General features: G+C 33.8%; 1 protein-coding gene across 2 annotated transcripts in view; it reads right to left on the reverse strand.

Annotated features, from left to right (window-relative positions):
* The window catches only part of LOC126976412 (galanin receptor type 3), a 180,843-nt gene that overhangs the window by 88,116 nt on the left and 73,930 nt on the right, over positions 1-18,797 (reverse strand). Inside the window, exon 1 of one of the 2 annotated variants that reach the window (XM_050824730.1) lies at positions 6,372-6,462. The exons of the other annotated variant lie outside the window; for it this stretch is intronic. The gene's annotated coding sequence lies outside the window, so the exon portion shown is untranslated. Of the gene's footprint in view, positions 1-6,371; positions 6,463-18,797 lie in introns of those variants that run through there. 2 annotated transcript variants of the gene reach the window in all.

Genomic DNA, 18,797 nt, shown 5'->3' on the forward strand with positions numbered 1-18,797 from the left:
GCTCATTCCATAGTTTGGTTGTACTTGAAAGAAAGTTCCTTGAGCGGTAGAAGAACGCCAGATATTCAAATTGTGTGCTTGATATTTTGTAACGTATCGTGAGAGGGAGAAATTTGGAAATTAGGTTCCACAGCTTTTCAGAACACTCCCCGTGATAAATGCAGCAAAAAATACGCAATAAAGCAACCTATCTACACAACGCCAAGTGATCTAACTGTTCACAGAGAACTAAATCCCTGAAAATTCGAGCAGCTGAACGCGGTCAATATTCCGTACAAGGCCGAACCTGCGTTTTTTTCTTCTAGATGGCCACAAGGCAAGGCATTAAGCTTAACGGAAGTGTTATCGAAGAGCGGTAATCAGATAAATAGGGTTTTTAAGTGGTTAACGAGCAAAATTGAATTGAAAGGTTTATTTTATCCCGTTCCGCGACCTTCTCACGAGAGGACTCGATACATGTACAAGATACAATTTTCTTCCGACACTGGTTTTCCCCTATTTCCCGAGAGAGACCTGCATGCGTCTGCATAACAATACACATTGGAGGTTTCTAAGTCGCTATACATTTCAAGAAGCTTTCACGACGCTTCTTCGACAATGACAATTCACCTGAACCTAGAGCTCTATTACCAAAATCGAAATACGATGTTTTGGTTTATGGATCGTACATTTTCCTATTACGAAAGTGTTTCGGATCTGAAGATCGATACGAAATTTGTGATAAGAAATTTTGTCTCTCGTTTACCTTATTCCGAAATTCACTTGACATTTACTTTTTCGTTGTTTGAGATTACTAGTCGCAACTACAACTTCTTCTTTTTATGGTTATGTCTATGGTTCCGAAACGAAATCCGTCCGCACCATTCGGATATGAAGTACTTTGATAACAGGTCTTAATTTTAAAGTTCGTCGTTCTTTCGTTTCGGACGAAACTTCGGCTTTCGATTATGGTAATAGACCTCCTGGATGTTCGATGTGACAAACATGCATGGAAGAATGTTACCGCACCCGAGTGAGAAATACATACGACCCCGCCACGTTTTAATCGAGCCCGATGATGACATCACTATTCACAAACGCAACAACCCAAGCATGGTCAATATACCGCTTTTGACAGCCAAGGTGTAGTCCCTATTCCGACCGCTGGCATTCCTCAGCAGTTCCTATCTCAATATGTTTTCACTTCTTTTTTTTAGCGTACAGCTAGGCCGAGGTTTAAGTCTCGCAGGAGAAGCTCCTACGCTTAAAACACACACGACGTCGCTACGATAAAAAAGCTATTTAAATCTGTCAGCCATTGAGTCTTTTCTCAAACAGAAACCCTGTGAATACAAAACAAAATTTCATTTAATTAAATCGCCAGAAAATCAAATTATCTTAGAATTTCTTTTAACCAAAACTTTTATTGTAATAAGTGCAAATATATTCGGCGGTAAGAATCTTATTAATATTTTTTCGGAAGAAATAAACTTATTTTAATTTCGTCGTTTGTACAGCGTTCCAGTGGCTTTGTACCTGGATCATAATATCAATTTTCTTTGATTTCTGTTGTTAGGAAATGTACAATGATAACTTTATACGTTTAGGGGTGTAAGACGGTTTACTTACAAAATCAAATGTATTAATTTATATAGCTCAAAAAGCGACAATTACGATTCTGTTATGAGAAATAATGACGAGCGATACGCTTACATGTGTGGACACGCCAAGGATTCTTGATTGAACCAAAAATTCTGAGCGGCGTCACAATTGCGCTCGCCACTTTGATACATATTATTAAGCTGTTAAGGTATAATATAAGGTCTCATTAGCCTAGTGTTACATCAATTTAAAGCAGTCTTGATTCACACGAATGAACCAGCCACCAATCTAAAGATATTATAGAATTGTTTGCGCGATGAAATGCTAGTTAATCACATATAAGTTGGGACATCTAACTGTGTTGGCGTCACTAAAATACTATTAGTTTATAATGCTTCAACTTTAAGATGACTAAGACTGGCTGTGTCTGACTAATGACTTATACTTAGTTCCGTGACATCAAGCCTTATCTATATATATATAAGAAATTTCCACGTATATAGTCACTCATCACGATATCTGTGGAACCATTAGAGCTAAAGACTTGAAATTTGGCAGGAATATTCTTTTCTCAGATTTTTACGAAATTCCACCCCTAATTATTTTTATTTTCAATATTTGTTTTGTATGGACATATTTTCTATAAGATAATTTATTGACGCACGGTTTGACAGTTCTGCTGTGAAACAATTTCATTATAAGAACTGGAAGCATTTTTTACGAAATAATAATTCTTGATGTTGTTATGAAATATTATTGACAAATTCATAAAAAATCAGTATTTTATTTATTATGCACAGAACAACGTCTGTCGGGTCAGCTAGTTCCTTATATTAGGTTTGTTACACGAGGATCAAACTGAAAGTGCTTAGAGAATCAAAAACTGATTAGCAAGTATTTCGTTATTATTTTTTATTTTCAAAATAGTGTCCTGTCCATTGCTGCACCCGATGGAACCACTGAGAAGAAAAGCACTTTGCCCACTCATCCTTAGAAATCAACCAACGAAAAGTCATCTCCGATAGGTTTGAATATTTAGTGTTACGTGGAGATGTGGTCTTCTCTCTTCTACTGCATATATTACGGGGAGTGCTCAGAGGAGTTTCACAATTTTTTTTTCCTCAACCGCGTGTTTAATTTGTAACTTTTAGCATCGCTGAGTAACTTGTATTCTGCACTTGTATACTTGTTATACGCTTAGCAGAATGGAACCAGTCCACATGCAAACTAATCTGAGTATTTGAGGTCCGTAGTCAAAAGATAGTTATTATTTTGTTTTGTGACTTTTATATTTTTGAATTGAATATTTTTTGTGAATGTATTCAATATCTATGCTAAAAATACGAGAAGTGAACTGGTTCCTTTTTAAATTAGAAATATCGGGTAAGTATTGTTCGTGGTGTCAAACAGTAATTTTTTTATGATTTTGTGGAGTGCTTCCTTTCTGCTAAGCACTATATATCATTGTATGAACGACCTGACAGCACGATAATCACGTATTATCGTGCTGCCAATGACCAATTTTAATTTTTCAATGTGTGCGTCAGCTAGTGGTTTAATATTCAAAACACTTAGGAGCTTATGCTACGCGTGGTTGACTGTTTACGACCTGTCAATCAAAATTATAGTAACAATAGATTCGCATATCATTTCTATGTTATAGTATCTCTGTTACAGCTGATATCGTTCTTCTCTATCACACGCTTTGTTTGTCTTTAAAAAAAATTACAAAAAATATGAATGGAGTTATCTGATATCTACACTAGTACATATTAGAAGTTTTAATTCCTGTGCGTTCAAAGTGCTGTTTTCTATGAAGACTACGTTGCGTCCATTACATTAATCGCTGCCCAAAAAATACCTGAGCCTCCACCATAAGGAGTTATATCTTCAAAGCAAACTTCTGCGAAATGTTTTACTTGCCTTCGCAGTACTTGCCAACGTCGGTCCTCACCATAGAGTGATATTCTGGCTTCATCCGAGAATAATACTCTACCCCAGTCCTCTTGCGTCCACGTCGCACAATATTGAGCGAAGCTAAGTCTAGCAACTCTGTTCTCGCGGAGTAATTAAGCGGGCTTGGCTGGACGGTGACTGCATATATTGGCAGCGAGAAGCCTCCTCCTGACAGTCCATACGCTGGTTCACACATCTCTCACTTCCTCTAGAGTCTTTTTGAGGTCGACATAAGAAAATTTGCGATTTCTCATTGCCTGGTTCACCAGTAAGGGGTCATCTAGAACTTCTGTGCATGGTTTTCTTCCAGACCTTCTTCTTACGGAACTAGTCTCATTATATCTGTGCCAAATCCTCTGGACAGTCGAATGACTCACATTAAGCCTTTGGGACACATAACATTTACTAAATCCTTCCTCAAGTAGCACTTTAATTTAAGAGACTTAAAATTATCAAGGAAATAGAACAATCGGCAATAATTCCAAAAAATATGAATGGATTTTGTGAAAAATTCGATGTGTATAAACATTGCATTGATGATATAATCTTTCAACAATGCACAGTATATCATTTTTATTTGTTTAATATATTTTTGGATTGTTACCAAATCAATAAATTGAAATTAATAATTAATGTTATTGTTTTCAAAAATTATGAAATTTCAAATTTTAATCGTAAAAGTTGTAAGCTTTCACTTCTTTTGGCAGTCTCTACAACTTCCAAATCTTTAATATGTAAACAAAACTCTGGTACATAATCTAGCGTTAAGTAACATGTTTACTCAAAAATTAATATCATATAATCAATAACCCAGTGTCAACACGAGTTAAGTTTTCCAATAACACATGTCTGTAAAGTTTATCGAATAAATAAACTTCCAAATGTATGACAAAATTAAGTAAAAATAATGTTTATCGTTGCGCAAAATGATAGCAAAGTTTAACGGAGCGGCAATCATAGGCTGTCTGTTATTGCTATTACTGAAATAGATCAGACATAGAGAGAAACCGGAAGTCACGAAATGTCGAAGCATTGGTAAGGGAATAGTTGTCAAATGACACAGTTTTTTTATGACACGTTCAGCTATGGTAATTGATACGCACTGCTCATTACAATGAAGTGCCACTCAGGATTCTTGAAAAACTTTGTAATAAAAATATTTGTAATGATTTGTATGGCAATAAAGAATTTATTATTATAACTCAAAAATTCTGAGAGGCTCTACAGTTGTGTACTAATCGTTTCTTTGACACAAGATATGTTAAGTCTGATTTGCACAGTAGTTTCAGACCGAAACACAGTAATGCTTACACATTACTATTTCACGGCATAAATAGGAACCGTTGTGGTACTCTTAATCTAGCCTCTAGCATCCTGTGCAAAGGAGCCTCCCACTGATAAATCCACTTAACAGCTGTTGTGCAATCACAATAATATCCACCATAAGGGGTTATTTCTTCAAAGCAAGCTTCTGCGAAACGAAAAGACCTTATGAACTCAAAATCTCAAAATTAGAGTCAACGACTCCATCTTTTATTATTACGCTACTGTCGCTTTAAATTTAAATGCAATAAACATACGCTGTTAATCTTAATTTAATAAAATTGATTACAAATAATATACATACTCTACACATTCAATAAGGTTTGGAATTCGATTATAAATTTCCATTAAACGCAATGAAAACGAGTCACGAATGTAATTAATTACCGAAATATAGTTGTCATCAGCAGCTTTGAAATCCACAATAACAACTTTGAACTAGGTAATTAATTTGCTAATAAATCATTCAAAATTTATCGGTCCTGTGTTTTAGGATATTTTAGCTGCTTCAAAAGTATTAAGACCTTGTTTAGATTTTATGTGTTATTATTTGTAGGAAATATTGACAACTAGGACAAATATTGAATAAGACTTTGTAACGTAGATACGAGTAGAAGATGAACAGTATATGCGTCACTAAAAATACAATAATAATATGACAGATAAATTGGTATTGAGAGTAAGCGAGATACACTACAATATCTACTATCCCTTTCGCGTTTGCGATATTTTTATACCTATTGCAACGTCCGACCAATGACAGCTGGCAGGTAGTGAAACGTCCGATGACGCGATTAAGATTATCCGACGGCGACGGCGAGATTCATCATTATTAAAAGCGATATAATTACATAACGACTGCACCTATGGCTATACAAAAAATACATTCACGTAGTTAAAAGTATAGAAATATCAACGTGTAAAATCAAAAATTATGTTTTTGAACCCAAGTTATTTAAATAAAAGGTTAAAGCTCGAGATTATAGGTAGACATGTGATAAAATTTTCATTATATTAAGTTTTTATGTAAAATATTAGCGCGCAAATTAATAAAACTTGATTATTATTAAATAGACTATATAACCTATTTTTTGATATTAATATGTCATTACTTCGACTTACGGGATTGTTGCATTAAACTAAAATAAAGCACCCATTCTTAGCCATATTTTTTAGCTACAATTTATCTGCGGAATGCACAAGTAAAACGTGAAATACTTGGTTGTCTCAATACATCCAGATTGTTGAATATTATAAACATTATATTAATGATATTTTGTCCCTATTACAAGCAATGATTTACTGTTAATTAATTGGATTACAATAAAAATTTGATATTTAAACCAAATCGATACAGTAGTATCGATCATACTGTTATAACTTGTCGATTTAATGTCGTAAGAAGAATTTTATATGTAATTTGTAGATAAAATCGGAAACTAGATATCATGAGGATTAATTTCATATATAAAACAAATATGTATAATACGTAATTAAAATATTACACTTACGTGATACACAAAACACTTGACACTACAAAAACAAACAAATGACAATTCCGCCCACAAAGCGATTTTCAATAAATTATTTCTTTTAATTTTTGCTCGGATACTTGATATTTAAAGATAAGCCTATTACAATTACTTACCATAGAATCTTAAAAAAACGTATTTGACAAGCTAATTCATACATAATTCACTCTGGTTGCCTGGACGTTTGACTGTCTCAAGAAAAAAGCCGCTCTAGTTGCGCGGACGTTTCAGTAGGTATGGACCCAAAACATGAAAACATAGCACACTTCATAGACTATTGCTATCTCATTTACTTATGCTAACAGGGAATCTAGTGTTCATCTTCTATCTACGCGTTGTAAGGTCTGCGTATCGAAAAAATATACAACCGTGCCTCCAGATTCTATAAACGGCAAATAGCCCATGCGAAATCGAAGCACGTTGTCAAAATCAGCGAGCAGCTTTCCAGTTCCTGACTGGAACACGCAAGTTCTGGTCGTTGTCGAATGCTGCTCTTGGTAACTTCAACCAGCCGTCGCTGCCGCCGTTGCACATGAGAAATGACACCCTGTGCGTATTTTTCGCCTCCAATTCGACTCTTGACGATAACGGAAAAACACTGCCGACCATCTCACGGTGTCAGAGCTCTATGCCTGAAGTACAGTTCAGACAGAAAACTGTTCAGCGAGCTCTGTTTTCGTTGGTCGTCAGGAAGTCCAGCGGGCCAGATGGTATTTCTCCAAACGTGCGTAGATACCGATCTCGTTGTAGTGGAAAGTCTACTAAGTCGGTCTATAGATTTATTTTTTTAACATAAAAGTTTTATTTCATTTAGTTATATTTTTCTTTAGATGAACATTTTAAAATTCGTCTTTTGAAGTGAATGGGCGATTTTAATGATATAAAAAGTATTTCGCTTAAATGTGTTAGAGCAATTAGAAATAATAAAACACAAAAATAACGTGTTTACATTGTTGAATGAACAAACAAATTTAGTCCCATCACCTTTGTTACGTATCTCTTCCGGGGAGTAATACGTCACAACAGCCGACCAATCACAGCGCGTCATTTCATGGGACGATGGTATAAAAGAGCGGCTTCCGACTCATTTGATTCAGTCTCGTGATAGATTTTGGCGAGACAACACGTCCTGAGGATGCCTCGTGTAGAGGCATCACGTGGCGAATTAAGTAATCTAAAGATAACTCAAAACATTTGTATAAAAAGTATTGAAACGGTCTTTAATAAAATTTTATGGGATAAGGATAAACACAGAGGTATGTATAATATGGTTTGATTATTGTCGGCACTTTTATCAACTTTTAAAATCTAAAAAATTGTTATATTGGCATAACTACAGTAGTTGGACTCTTGCAAGACCAGATAAATCACAGGAGTGTTGCCGGCCTTTAAGGTGTATGCGCTTTTTTTGAAGGTATTCATGTCGTATCGTCCCGGAAACACCACACAAGGAAGTTCATTCCACAGCTTTGTAGTACGTGGAAGAAAGCTCCTTGAAAACCGCACTGTGGAAGACCGTGACACATCCAGATGGTGGGGATGATATCCTAACTTGTGGCGTGTCGTGCGAAGGTGGAATTCGGCGGCAGGAATCAGGTAAAACAGCTCTTCGGAACACTCCCCGTGATAAATGCGTTAGAAGAAATGTGTGTCTTACTAACTACAGTAGTTGGACACATGGCATCGCCGACTTTTTTTGTAGATATTGTTACAATATGTTGTGTTTTTAAAGCGATAACCCTCACTTCTAGGATTAATACACAAATAAAATTTGAAAAACAAAATTTTATGAACGATGCGGTACTCGAACGGTTAGTACAGTTGCTTAGAGCACCGGCACGCAACGCCGGAGGTCGTGGGTTCGAATCCTGCATCGTTCATAAAATTTTGTTTTTCAAATTTTATTTGTGAGATATTGTTACGTTCTATAATACTGTAGAACATTTTTTTGTTCTATTATCAATAGTTTCCGCAGCGCAGACGATGACAAATTTTTTTCACACCTTTGGATATATTATTGCATTTTTATTAGGTATCCCTGTTTTTTTGACAATGTAATATATTCCATGTCACTAAATGAAGGTGCAGCTTTCCTATGGTGGAAGAATTTTTGAAATCGGTCACTGGACCGTTAAAACTACTACTGAGTTTTTGTGTAAAAACATTACAAACATACATACAAACAATAGAATAGAATAAAAATTTATTGATAACATACCACCACCACACAATTATTAAATAACAAACCAGAATGACTAATAAATTCTTAGAACTTACAAATAAAACAAATAAAATAATACAATTTATAGCCTTAAAACGAAAAAGGTACTGTGCGGCAGTGAATGTCACCGAATGGAGCTAACTCAGTAAAAAGCTGCAATGGCGTGGTGCCAATGTAGCACTGGTTTTCAGTAGCCTAATATTATTGAGTCTGGGAGTAGCAGCGACTAGTAATTTTTAAATTATAATTATGAATATAATTCTATGAATATAAATAAATAAAGGCAAAACTAATTTTTGTATTTAACTCTTTAAAAAATTAAATAAAAAAATTTAACGTCAAAAGAAGATCATTTAGATCTTAACGACTGAAAAATGAAAAAATATAAGGTTATTAATAATAAATAAGTGTTAATATAAATTATGGTTCGTATAAATGTTAATATCTAATATATAAAATTCTCATGTCTCGGTGTTTGTAGTTAAACTCCTTCGAAACGGCTTGACCGATTCTCATGAAATTTTGAATGCATATTGGGTAGGTCCGAGAATCGGACAACATTAATTTTTCATTCCCCGAATGTTAAGGGTTACTCCAATTATTTTTTAATTTGTTTGATTATGAGTCATCATTAAAAAATACATACAACTTCAAATTTTCACCCATCTACGATCAACAGTTACTTTTGTATCGCGATTTTAATATCGGCAATACAACGTTTGCTGGGTCAGATAGTTTATAATATAAAATTTAAAAGAGGTACAAGCAGTTAAACAGGTTTATAAATGTCATTAAGTAGCTAATTTTTAGTTTTTATTTTGAAATTTTGAATGGTATTACTAAGTTGAAGTGGAGGTGGCAAATCATTCCAGCACTTGGTGGCTTGATATCTAAAACTTCCCCGAAACGCAGCAGTGCGTTGGCTAGGAATAGATAATATACGAAAAGCTGACCTCCTATCCATATTCAAAGCTTTATGCTATCCAAGCAATTCTAACTTTTGATAAAAGTATGCTGGTGTTTTCCAAGAAATTATGCCAAAGAGTAACACAGCAAGATGTAAATGCCTTCTTCCGTCCATCTAACTAAATAGATACATAGATAGAATAAGAAGTCCATAAAATGAATTCGAAAACCGATAACACCTCGGTACGTGGCGAGGGTCGAACCGAGAGCTCCGTGGTATGAGGCAACGGTACTAATTATTGCACCACCGCCGCTTTTTATACGCTTTATATTAGCTTCACCTGTATGTTTGTATGTTTGTAACCGACTTCTTTGGGCGCGATTTTGACCCACTTTAAATGGCTAGATTTTGTTCAAACTTTGTAGATCTATCTAGGACCGATGACATTACACTAATTTGACTAAAAAATGAAAAATAATTAATAGTTAAAAAAAAAAAAAAGCACGCTTTATATAAAATTCAACTGAAAATAAATTTAAATTGAAAATAGTGTAAAAAAAATATATTTTAATGTAAAAAAAGCGTGGGGTGTAGAAGAATTATTATTTTAATAAAATCTTAAAAAGCTAGTTGAATTTTATATAAAGCGTGCTTTTTAGTTTTTCTTTAACTATTATTTATTTAATTTGATTCGGCATAAGCAAAAGATCATATATGTATAGAGCATAAAAGGAAACCCTTCAACCAGTGTATGCGAACCCCTAAGAGGGATAAGTAATTCTTATTTACCCTTCTAAATTCTTTTGTGGAATTTAATTTCATACGTGCTTGAGCAATTAGGTTTCAGATTCTATGTCACTCATGTTTAACGGTTAATCTTTTCAGATTGATGTTTTTCTATTAGTTACAAAGTACACTATTTTATTTATCTATTTGGATTCACCAGTGGTAATTACAATATTACATTTATAAGTATGCTAAGTCACAAAGGTTTTATTATTACATATGATACTCAAATCCATCATCTTTTAAGGTGAATACCACATGCTAAAATGTGTGAAATAGTTGTATAAAATAAGTATAAGAAATCAAACCATTCTATGATGTAATGAAATTGCGATATTAACAAAATCTACCAAACAAGTCATGATATAGGTACCAAACAAATCAAGAATACATTTTAATTATTTATTTAAAATATATATCTTAAATTTTTACGAAACCTTGGCATCGAATCTCTGAATAGGTCTATGCATTTATAATCGTTTATAATTTTGCATAATAGCGACAAAGTGAATTTATCCCCGATATAGTTGTGCGACAAGGTTTTTCAAATAGGTGCACAGGTTTTCGTTGGCATCTAGGCACTCTAAAATTAAACATAGACACAAGAAAGGAGTTGTCATAAATGTTGTTAATACTTTTGTATAAGAAAAGTAAATCCAATATGTCCCTTCGGTGTCCCAGAGTTTATATATATAAATATTTGCATGTATCCTTCCCAGAAAAACACGTTTAACATCTAGTAAATTTCTGCCTAGAAATTGACGTATCAATGGATAAACTTAACAATTATTTTACAATGAATATCATTTCCAGGCATGTCAAAAGCATATAAGTGATCGTCAAAACACTGAATACTTTCAACGAAAACGTTTTCAAACGTTTCGAACAATATTAATTTAAAATTTCAATTAATGCATTTCAAACTGAAATCATGCAACTCCAGCAATTATAAATGTCGTTTCCATTGCTTCAAAAATCTTATGACTCAAAATATTAATCGCCTATGTTTCAAAAATGTATAATTACACTAGCCGAGCCAGCAAACGTTGTATTGCCATAAATTATAAAGTAATTTGAAAAAAATTAAATAAATAATATTTTTGGGTTATATAATAAGTAAATGCAACCGATTTTGAGACCTACCGAATATATCGTACTATAATAATATTGTATTCGATTGCCATCTTGCAACCCTATATCGGATTTGTGGATGGAACAGAATTATATAAAAATCGCTATACAAAAATAGTTGTAGATTGTAGAAGGGCGAAAATTTGAAGATGTATGAATTTTTCAATGCTTAATCGTCATAAAATAAATATAAAAAAATTGTCAAATACAGTCAAAATCTGTTATAACGACATCGAAGGGACTACTCATATTGAGTCGTAAAAACCGATAGTTGTAACAACCGGTGACAGGTATTAATAGGAAAGATAATATGTATATTCATGTAGGAAATTAAACTGCATTTTGTTTACTTCAATACAAACGTATAATATAAAAGAACAATATCATTTTTCCATCATTTTTGTATGCATAAAATCTGTAATTTTAGTTTGTTTGAAACACTTCTGTCGTGCATACACATTTTGTAATTCACGTTGGATTTTAATCAGCGTATCGTCACAATTTCCCCGCATGTGGTACTCTTCATTAAAAAGAACTATCTTTCGTAATACACTAACAGCATTGAGACCGTCAATCAAAGTTGGCACTGTAAATTGTTCTTCCGAGTCTTCCTGTTCATTTTCATTTTCCTCTTGAACTTCACGTACAATAGCATCCTCCGTAGCTGGTGCACAAATTGCAATAGACTGATCTACATCAATGAACTCGTCTGTTTCAGTAGTAGATAAAGCAGGTCGTAAATTTTGGGCTAATTGAGCCAAAGAAATATTGTCCTCTTCATCGTCGTCAATCACATCATCTGAGGTTCTTGTTATAATTTTATCCACACTGGCAGCTTCACCACTCATTTTCCCGCCGACAATGCCATGTCGAGCCCGGAAACGTTGAAGCCAACTAGACGAGCAAACAAAATCTTCACCAAAACGTTGAGCAAAATCGTTTGCTTTTTGTTGAAGAATTGGTCCATTTATTGGCACATTATTTGTCCTTTGATATTTAAACCACTTTAACAAAGCTTCCTCAATCTTCGTATGCCGCGTTGTTCTGGCTCGTTTCATTTTCAAAAAATTCTTGTCGTAAAGGATTTGAATTTTCTCCCTTTCTTTCCAAATGGTTGAAATTGTCGAGTGAGATACACCATATTCTTTTGCCAGGTCTTTGTTTGGAATTCCTTTCTCTAGCTTTGAAATAATATGCGATTTTTCTTCGATACTGATTTGTTTTCTTTTTTGCGACATGTTACAATTTGCACAGTTAACTCAACAATAATGTTTTGGTGCGTCTTGTGTAAAGATAAGTAACAAACTGACTTAAGAGATATGACGAAGCGGGCCTTGAGGCTAGGGCATGCATGTGCTTTGTTTCTAAGAATTACAAAAGACCCTAAACTTTGTTTACTTTTACGATAATAGCCATTGACTATTATACTGTGCCAGATGTGGATACAGTTACCTATTCAAATTGTTTACAATACAGCTGAGCCGGTCGTTCTACAGATATAATTCTCCGAAAACATTAACCAAATGTGGTCGCTTAATGCGGTATGTCGTAGTAAACAATGTTGTAAAAACCAATGTTTTAGATAAGGTGGTCATATAACATTCAGCCAGGACCTTTGATTTTTGTAAATTTAACCGGTATGTGGTTCTAAACGATGTCGCCATAAACGGTTTTGACTGTAAATATATTTAGGGGTGGGCCAAACTTTGATTTAGGGGTATGAAAAAAAGATGTTGGCCGATTGTTAGACCTACCCGATGTACACACAACATTTCAAACAAATTGGTTTAGCCGTTTCGGAGGAGTTTGGTATTCATACACCGGGACACGAGAATTTTATATATAGGTCTAACCGTTAACATAAGCTCTGGACCTAAAGTGGATGACGTCACATCTCGCTTTCTTACGTTTTGCAAAGCATCATGACTAGGATATTATTATTAATAAATAAACAACGATTTATTTTGTCAGTATTATAGATTGATGTGAAAGTGTTGCATTGTGATGCTGATTCTTATTATAATCATGAAGAAAAATCAATGAAATAATCTGGGTTAAGTAAAAAAAGTATTATTGTGATAGTACTATTATAGCGACACAGAACAAAAGTCAAACGTAACAATGAAAACATAAAAAACAAAACAGTGATAGTACGAAAATATCATGACCTACCTAACGGTAATGAAACTACAAACCGTACTGGCGCAACAGGACGAGCGCGAGGGGATGAAAGGGGAACAGGAGGGGGCGTTCCAGCGAGGTCCATAGATAATGTGGCCGTGTCGTACATATAAATAAAGGGTATGTTCCGATATGCACTGCGACCACTGTACAGTGTGACGTCAATTTAGTAGTATACTGTGAAGCCGTTCCTTTATGGTTAGTTATACTGGTTACTATTTAAAACGGAACGCAATCCCGTATACTGTATTATAGCCGCAGCATTCAAATGACTGTATTAAGTTTTCGAGTTCATTAAAAAGAAACGTTTGTTGGAGTACTGTCAAATTAAAAATATTTGGGATTAAACTGTAGCTATTGTTTATAAAACGTTAGGCACTCGAGTGGTTTTGACTGATCACGTGATCAAAGTACTGCGAGTACCTTACCTCGGTAACGCCAGTGCTCACAGAAGAATAGTGGTGGCTATTTATGATGTCATATATTTCCCTAGGGTACTGCAGCAGTATACTGGCAGTCCACAACGGAACGAATTTTTCTACAGTGATAGCACTGTGCAGTGGTCGCAGTGCATATCGGAACATACCAAAAATTGCCCACGTTCCTGTTGTCAAAATATTAACTATCTCCATCAAAGCCTGTGTTACTTTGAGGAGTAATAACTCCATCCCTACTTATAGGTTCATATAATGTAATCATTGGATATTCCGGCTTTAAATGTTTACCATCATTAAACTTATTGTACATTCAAAAGGACTTATATGAATCATGTTACAAACATATAAGTAATCAATTGAATTTTCTGTGAATCCATAATCTGGTAATTATTACTTACTTACATTACATACTCATTAATACAGTTTCATCTACATCAGATGGCTGAAACATCACATTTGGAAAATTTGTTGCAAAATGTGCTAAATGCTGACCAGAACCAGAATACGTTTCTCGAGTACTGTTTTAGCTTCGTGTACTCTATAAAAAGAATTCATTACGCAGAACAAATAAATATCCCGTTAATTAAGTAGTATAATAAAAATTCACAGACCCTAAACCATACCCCAAGCCGAAACGAATTACAACGATAATTGGTTTACACAAAACATCTGTGGACCCCGTTTCTAGAATGATAATACGAATAAATTGGATTGTCGTGGCGGATATAATCCGACCTAAGCAAAGAGGTGCTCGATTGTGAGTTGTATAACCGTAAGGGTTTCATTCTCGTGTTACTTTGTTATATTTCATACTCAGAGTCGCGTTAATAGCTGATATATTAATGTGTTATAAAATGAAGAACATCAATATTGGGAACTTAGATAATTTGTGAAATTAAAAAGAAAATTTTAATCTGATCGCATTTTGTTTTTGTTCTATATACTGTCACTGCGTGGCGTTTCCTTTGTGTAAGAAGTTCTTAGCTTCTGTATTGTGCATCGATATTAAATTAAAGAATATTTATAATGATGAAAACATTATTTTATTAAGAATCCTATCCTATAAATCGAATATAAGTTTTACCACTAGATAGAGCCTCTTGCTGCTAGACAACCGATGAAAACAGGCCAGGTTTATTACTTTAGTGTGCGTGACAAGCTGCGACTTACACTCGCGATTTGTATGCCACTTTCTGTTAGTGTTTGTGTTAGCTCAAAATAGAGTTAACTGACAACCGCAATTTATTTCGACGTTTTCACGGCTGGCACAGTCTATCTAGACGTGTAAACGATCTAAGATTTTAAATCAGAAATTTTGATTTGATCATAAATTTATAAATGCTATTAAAGGTGTGTTTTGCATTAGTTGCTTTTTATTTTAATACGCTTATGTTTTTGTAAGCTTAGTTTTTATGGTTCACGAAGAGTTACGGGAAATATAACGAAAACTCCATTGTTGTCGTCTGTTTGTAAACAGCCTGTGTGACTTTTTTTTATTAAATAGAAAGCCAACGTAGGTATCTATGATAAAAATAGTATACCTCACTTACAGGGTAACTCAACTTGTATAATTAATATTGTCGCGTAGCAACGCTTCGACGTATATGATGAGAGTTGTCAAACGTCATATCGTGCAGCAACGTACATGGCGAGAGTTGTCAAACTTCAAGACATTGATAATTTCAACAGCTCCGTCAGGAATACTCGTAGCTTTAGCGTAAAAGTGTTTATTTTAGACGCTGTAGACCCGGGTTCGATACACCTACCAGTGTATGGAATTTTTTGGGTTTTGTAAAGTTAATCGAAATTTCTAGTAAGTTCAGGATCAAATCGAACAGAAAAAAAGGGATGGAAAATGTGTAAGAAGGATAAAAATAGTTAAAAGAATTTTCTAGTACAATATTAATTTAAAGATGGAATGGGAGAATCTTTTTGAAAATAGATCAGATCCGGGGGTATATAAGCCGTACTAAGCGTGGCCTACGGCAGTTTTAGTTCTGACTCGAAAGTGTAAAGAAGAAGAAAAGAAAAAGTAGTGAAAAGTGGAACTGTTCGAAGGAGATAGAAGAGACTTAGTGTTCGGTGCGGTGTGACGCGTTGAAGGTACCGCCGCCCACAAGAAGAACAGCGGCAGACCGGCGAAGTGCAATTTCAGAAAAAGTGAACGCAAATAAAGACTCGTTTCTATAAGCGGAGTATTATTTCCAATCCCTGACCCACTCTCGTGTTAATATATTACAAAGAAAAACTGTAAAACAATCTACATATTTAAATAAATTACTTTTCAAAGGATTAGGACCCGTGTAAATGAACTATTGTTTTTACATTAGATGTCTCCATGAAAACGTGATCAGGAAAGGTCTTGAAACGTTGGGTTAGCTAAAATAATAATAAACATGTTACGCAAAAATTGAATGAACTACACGCGTTTTAATCCTTTAAAGTGTTTTATTTAAATGTTAAACACTCGCTTTAATCAAAGAAAATACTAAATACAATATATTATTTACAAGTAGTAACAACAAAATGAAAATAAATTTATTTCGGGAGAAAAACTTCACCACACAACACTTAAACAAAATAAGTTTATGAAAACAAATATTGGCATAATCTTAAATACAAAAGTAAAAAGATAACAATACTAAATATTTTTTATGGCACTGGTCTTCCAAAACTATAGTCTCCTTAGTTTAACTTATTTTCAGTGAATTGTGTGACGTTTGGAGCTAAACATTCGATCGGTATTTTTTTTAATGTATGTACACCGATTACTCTGAGGTTTACGATCCGATTTACGTAATTCTTCTTTAGTTCGATTTTTTTTTAAAGATTTTTTATGAAATCTTTTGTCTACGTGGATGATATAATGGTTTTTTGTGTACGACTTTTTTAGTAGTTTTCATTCAGGTTGATTATATATTATTATTAATAACTGATACTAAAAAGTAAAAAGAACTACGTTTAATAAAACCGATTTCAAAAACTGAAAAGTATCAAATAACTAAAAATTTTATTTAATACACCTCTTATGCAAATCTTTACCTTTTATATTAAAAAAATACTATTACCATATTAGTGCCCAGCCGTCAACAAAATAAACTTAATTTTATAAACAGCTTACTTACTGTAATTATTAAGTACGTCTAGCCACGCGTGTCTGCCCGCTTGGGTTGTTTTGTTCTAGACGAAGCTATCCCGCTCAAAGTCACGGGTGGCGGGGGTAGGTAACTAACATTACATTTGGCTTGGTACCGACTTCAATGCTATCAGTATGTAGCTTATACAAATAATAGTATTTTATTAATATCAAAGGTAAATTTTGCATAAGAGATGTATTAAATTAAATTCTTAGTTATTTGATACTATTCAGATTTTGAAGTCGATTTTTTTAAACGTATTTTTGTTTTTACTTTTTAGTGTCACTTAATAATAATAATATATAATCAAACTGAATGAAAGCTCCTAAAACAAGTCGTACACAGAAAACAATTATATCATCCACGTAGACAAAAGTTTTCATAAAAAATGTTCATAAAAAAAAACTACAGGGCCAAACTATGTGACCAAATAGCATCTATTCTGCATCGAACTAAAGATTACGTAAATCGGATCATAAATCTTAGAGTAATCGGTGTACATACATAAAAAAAATACCGATCGAATTGAGAACCTCCTCCTTTTTGAAGTCGGTTAAAAAATATAGTTATATTCTTGCTACTGAACCCATCGTTTGTTGAACGCGTACCGCTTTTTGTATTTGCAAACAAAATTTTCAGGATCTCAAATTTTCAGCTCTCATAAACCGCTGTAACAATCATTTTGAATAGGTAACAACATATCTATGTTTCTCTAATATTTACAGACGTCACAGATTCAGTACGGTGACGAACTCATAACACATCTCGCAGACATAATCTGTCAACAACATTATGCAAATACATTGTCTGCTCATAATTACTGTACGAGATATTCCTGTCTCATTTGAATATCCGTATTTCCAAATAGGATTCTAGAACTATAAGAATACGAAGCAAAATAATCTATATATATAAAAATGAATTGCTGTTCGTTAGTCTCGCTAAAACTCGAGAACGGCTGGACCGATTTGGCAAATTTAGGTCTTGAATCATATGTGGAAGTCCAGAGAAGGTTTAAAAGGTGAATAAATAGGAAAATGCTGCTAAATTTAATAAAAACAACAAATTTGTTTTTCCTTTGATGTGTCCATACATAATTTCTATGAGAGAATTTGTTGACGCACGGTATGACAGTGAATGTGAAACAATTTCATTACGACAGCAGGGTGCATATTTTACGAAGTAATTTTTGATGTTATGATATATTATTCACAAATTCATATAAAAACTTTATTTTATTTATTATATACAGAACAACGTCTGTCGGGTCAGCTAGTATGAAATAAAAGTGATGGTTTAATTTTACTCATAAGTTGAAGTTGTTGATAGAATACCTCAATAATTCACGCATATAGTAATTATTCATTTAATAGTCACAGAGAACCGGAAACAATATTAAGTTGTAAATTATACTTAAAGGTTTAGAAAAAGATACAACGAGTTGTTAATAGCAGTGAGGGTATTTTTGAAAAGGGTGGAAATGGCCGGTTCATTAGCGATATAAATGCTACAGAAGATATTTAGGTAATTCTTTTCTGTGGTTCTATTTATATAATTTAAAGAACTTTTGAATCGTTTGATGATGGAAAGTGTTAACAGATTATT

The sequence above is a fragment of the Leptidea sinapis genome, chromosome 40, assembly GCF_905404315.1.
Source record: "Leptidea sinapis chromosome 40, ilLepSina1.1, whole genome shotgun sequence".
Lineage (NCBI taxonomy): Eukaryota > Metazoa > Arthropoda > Insecta > Lepidoptera > Pieridae > Leptidea > Leptidea sinapis.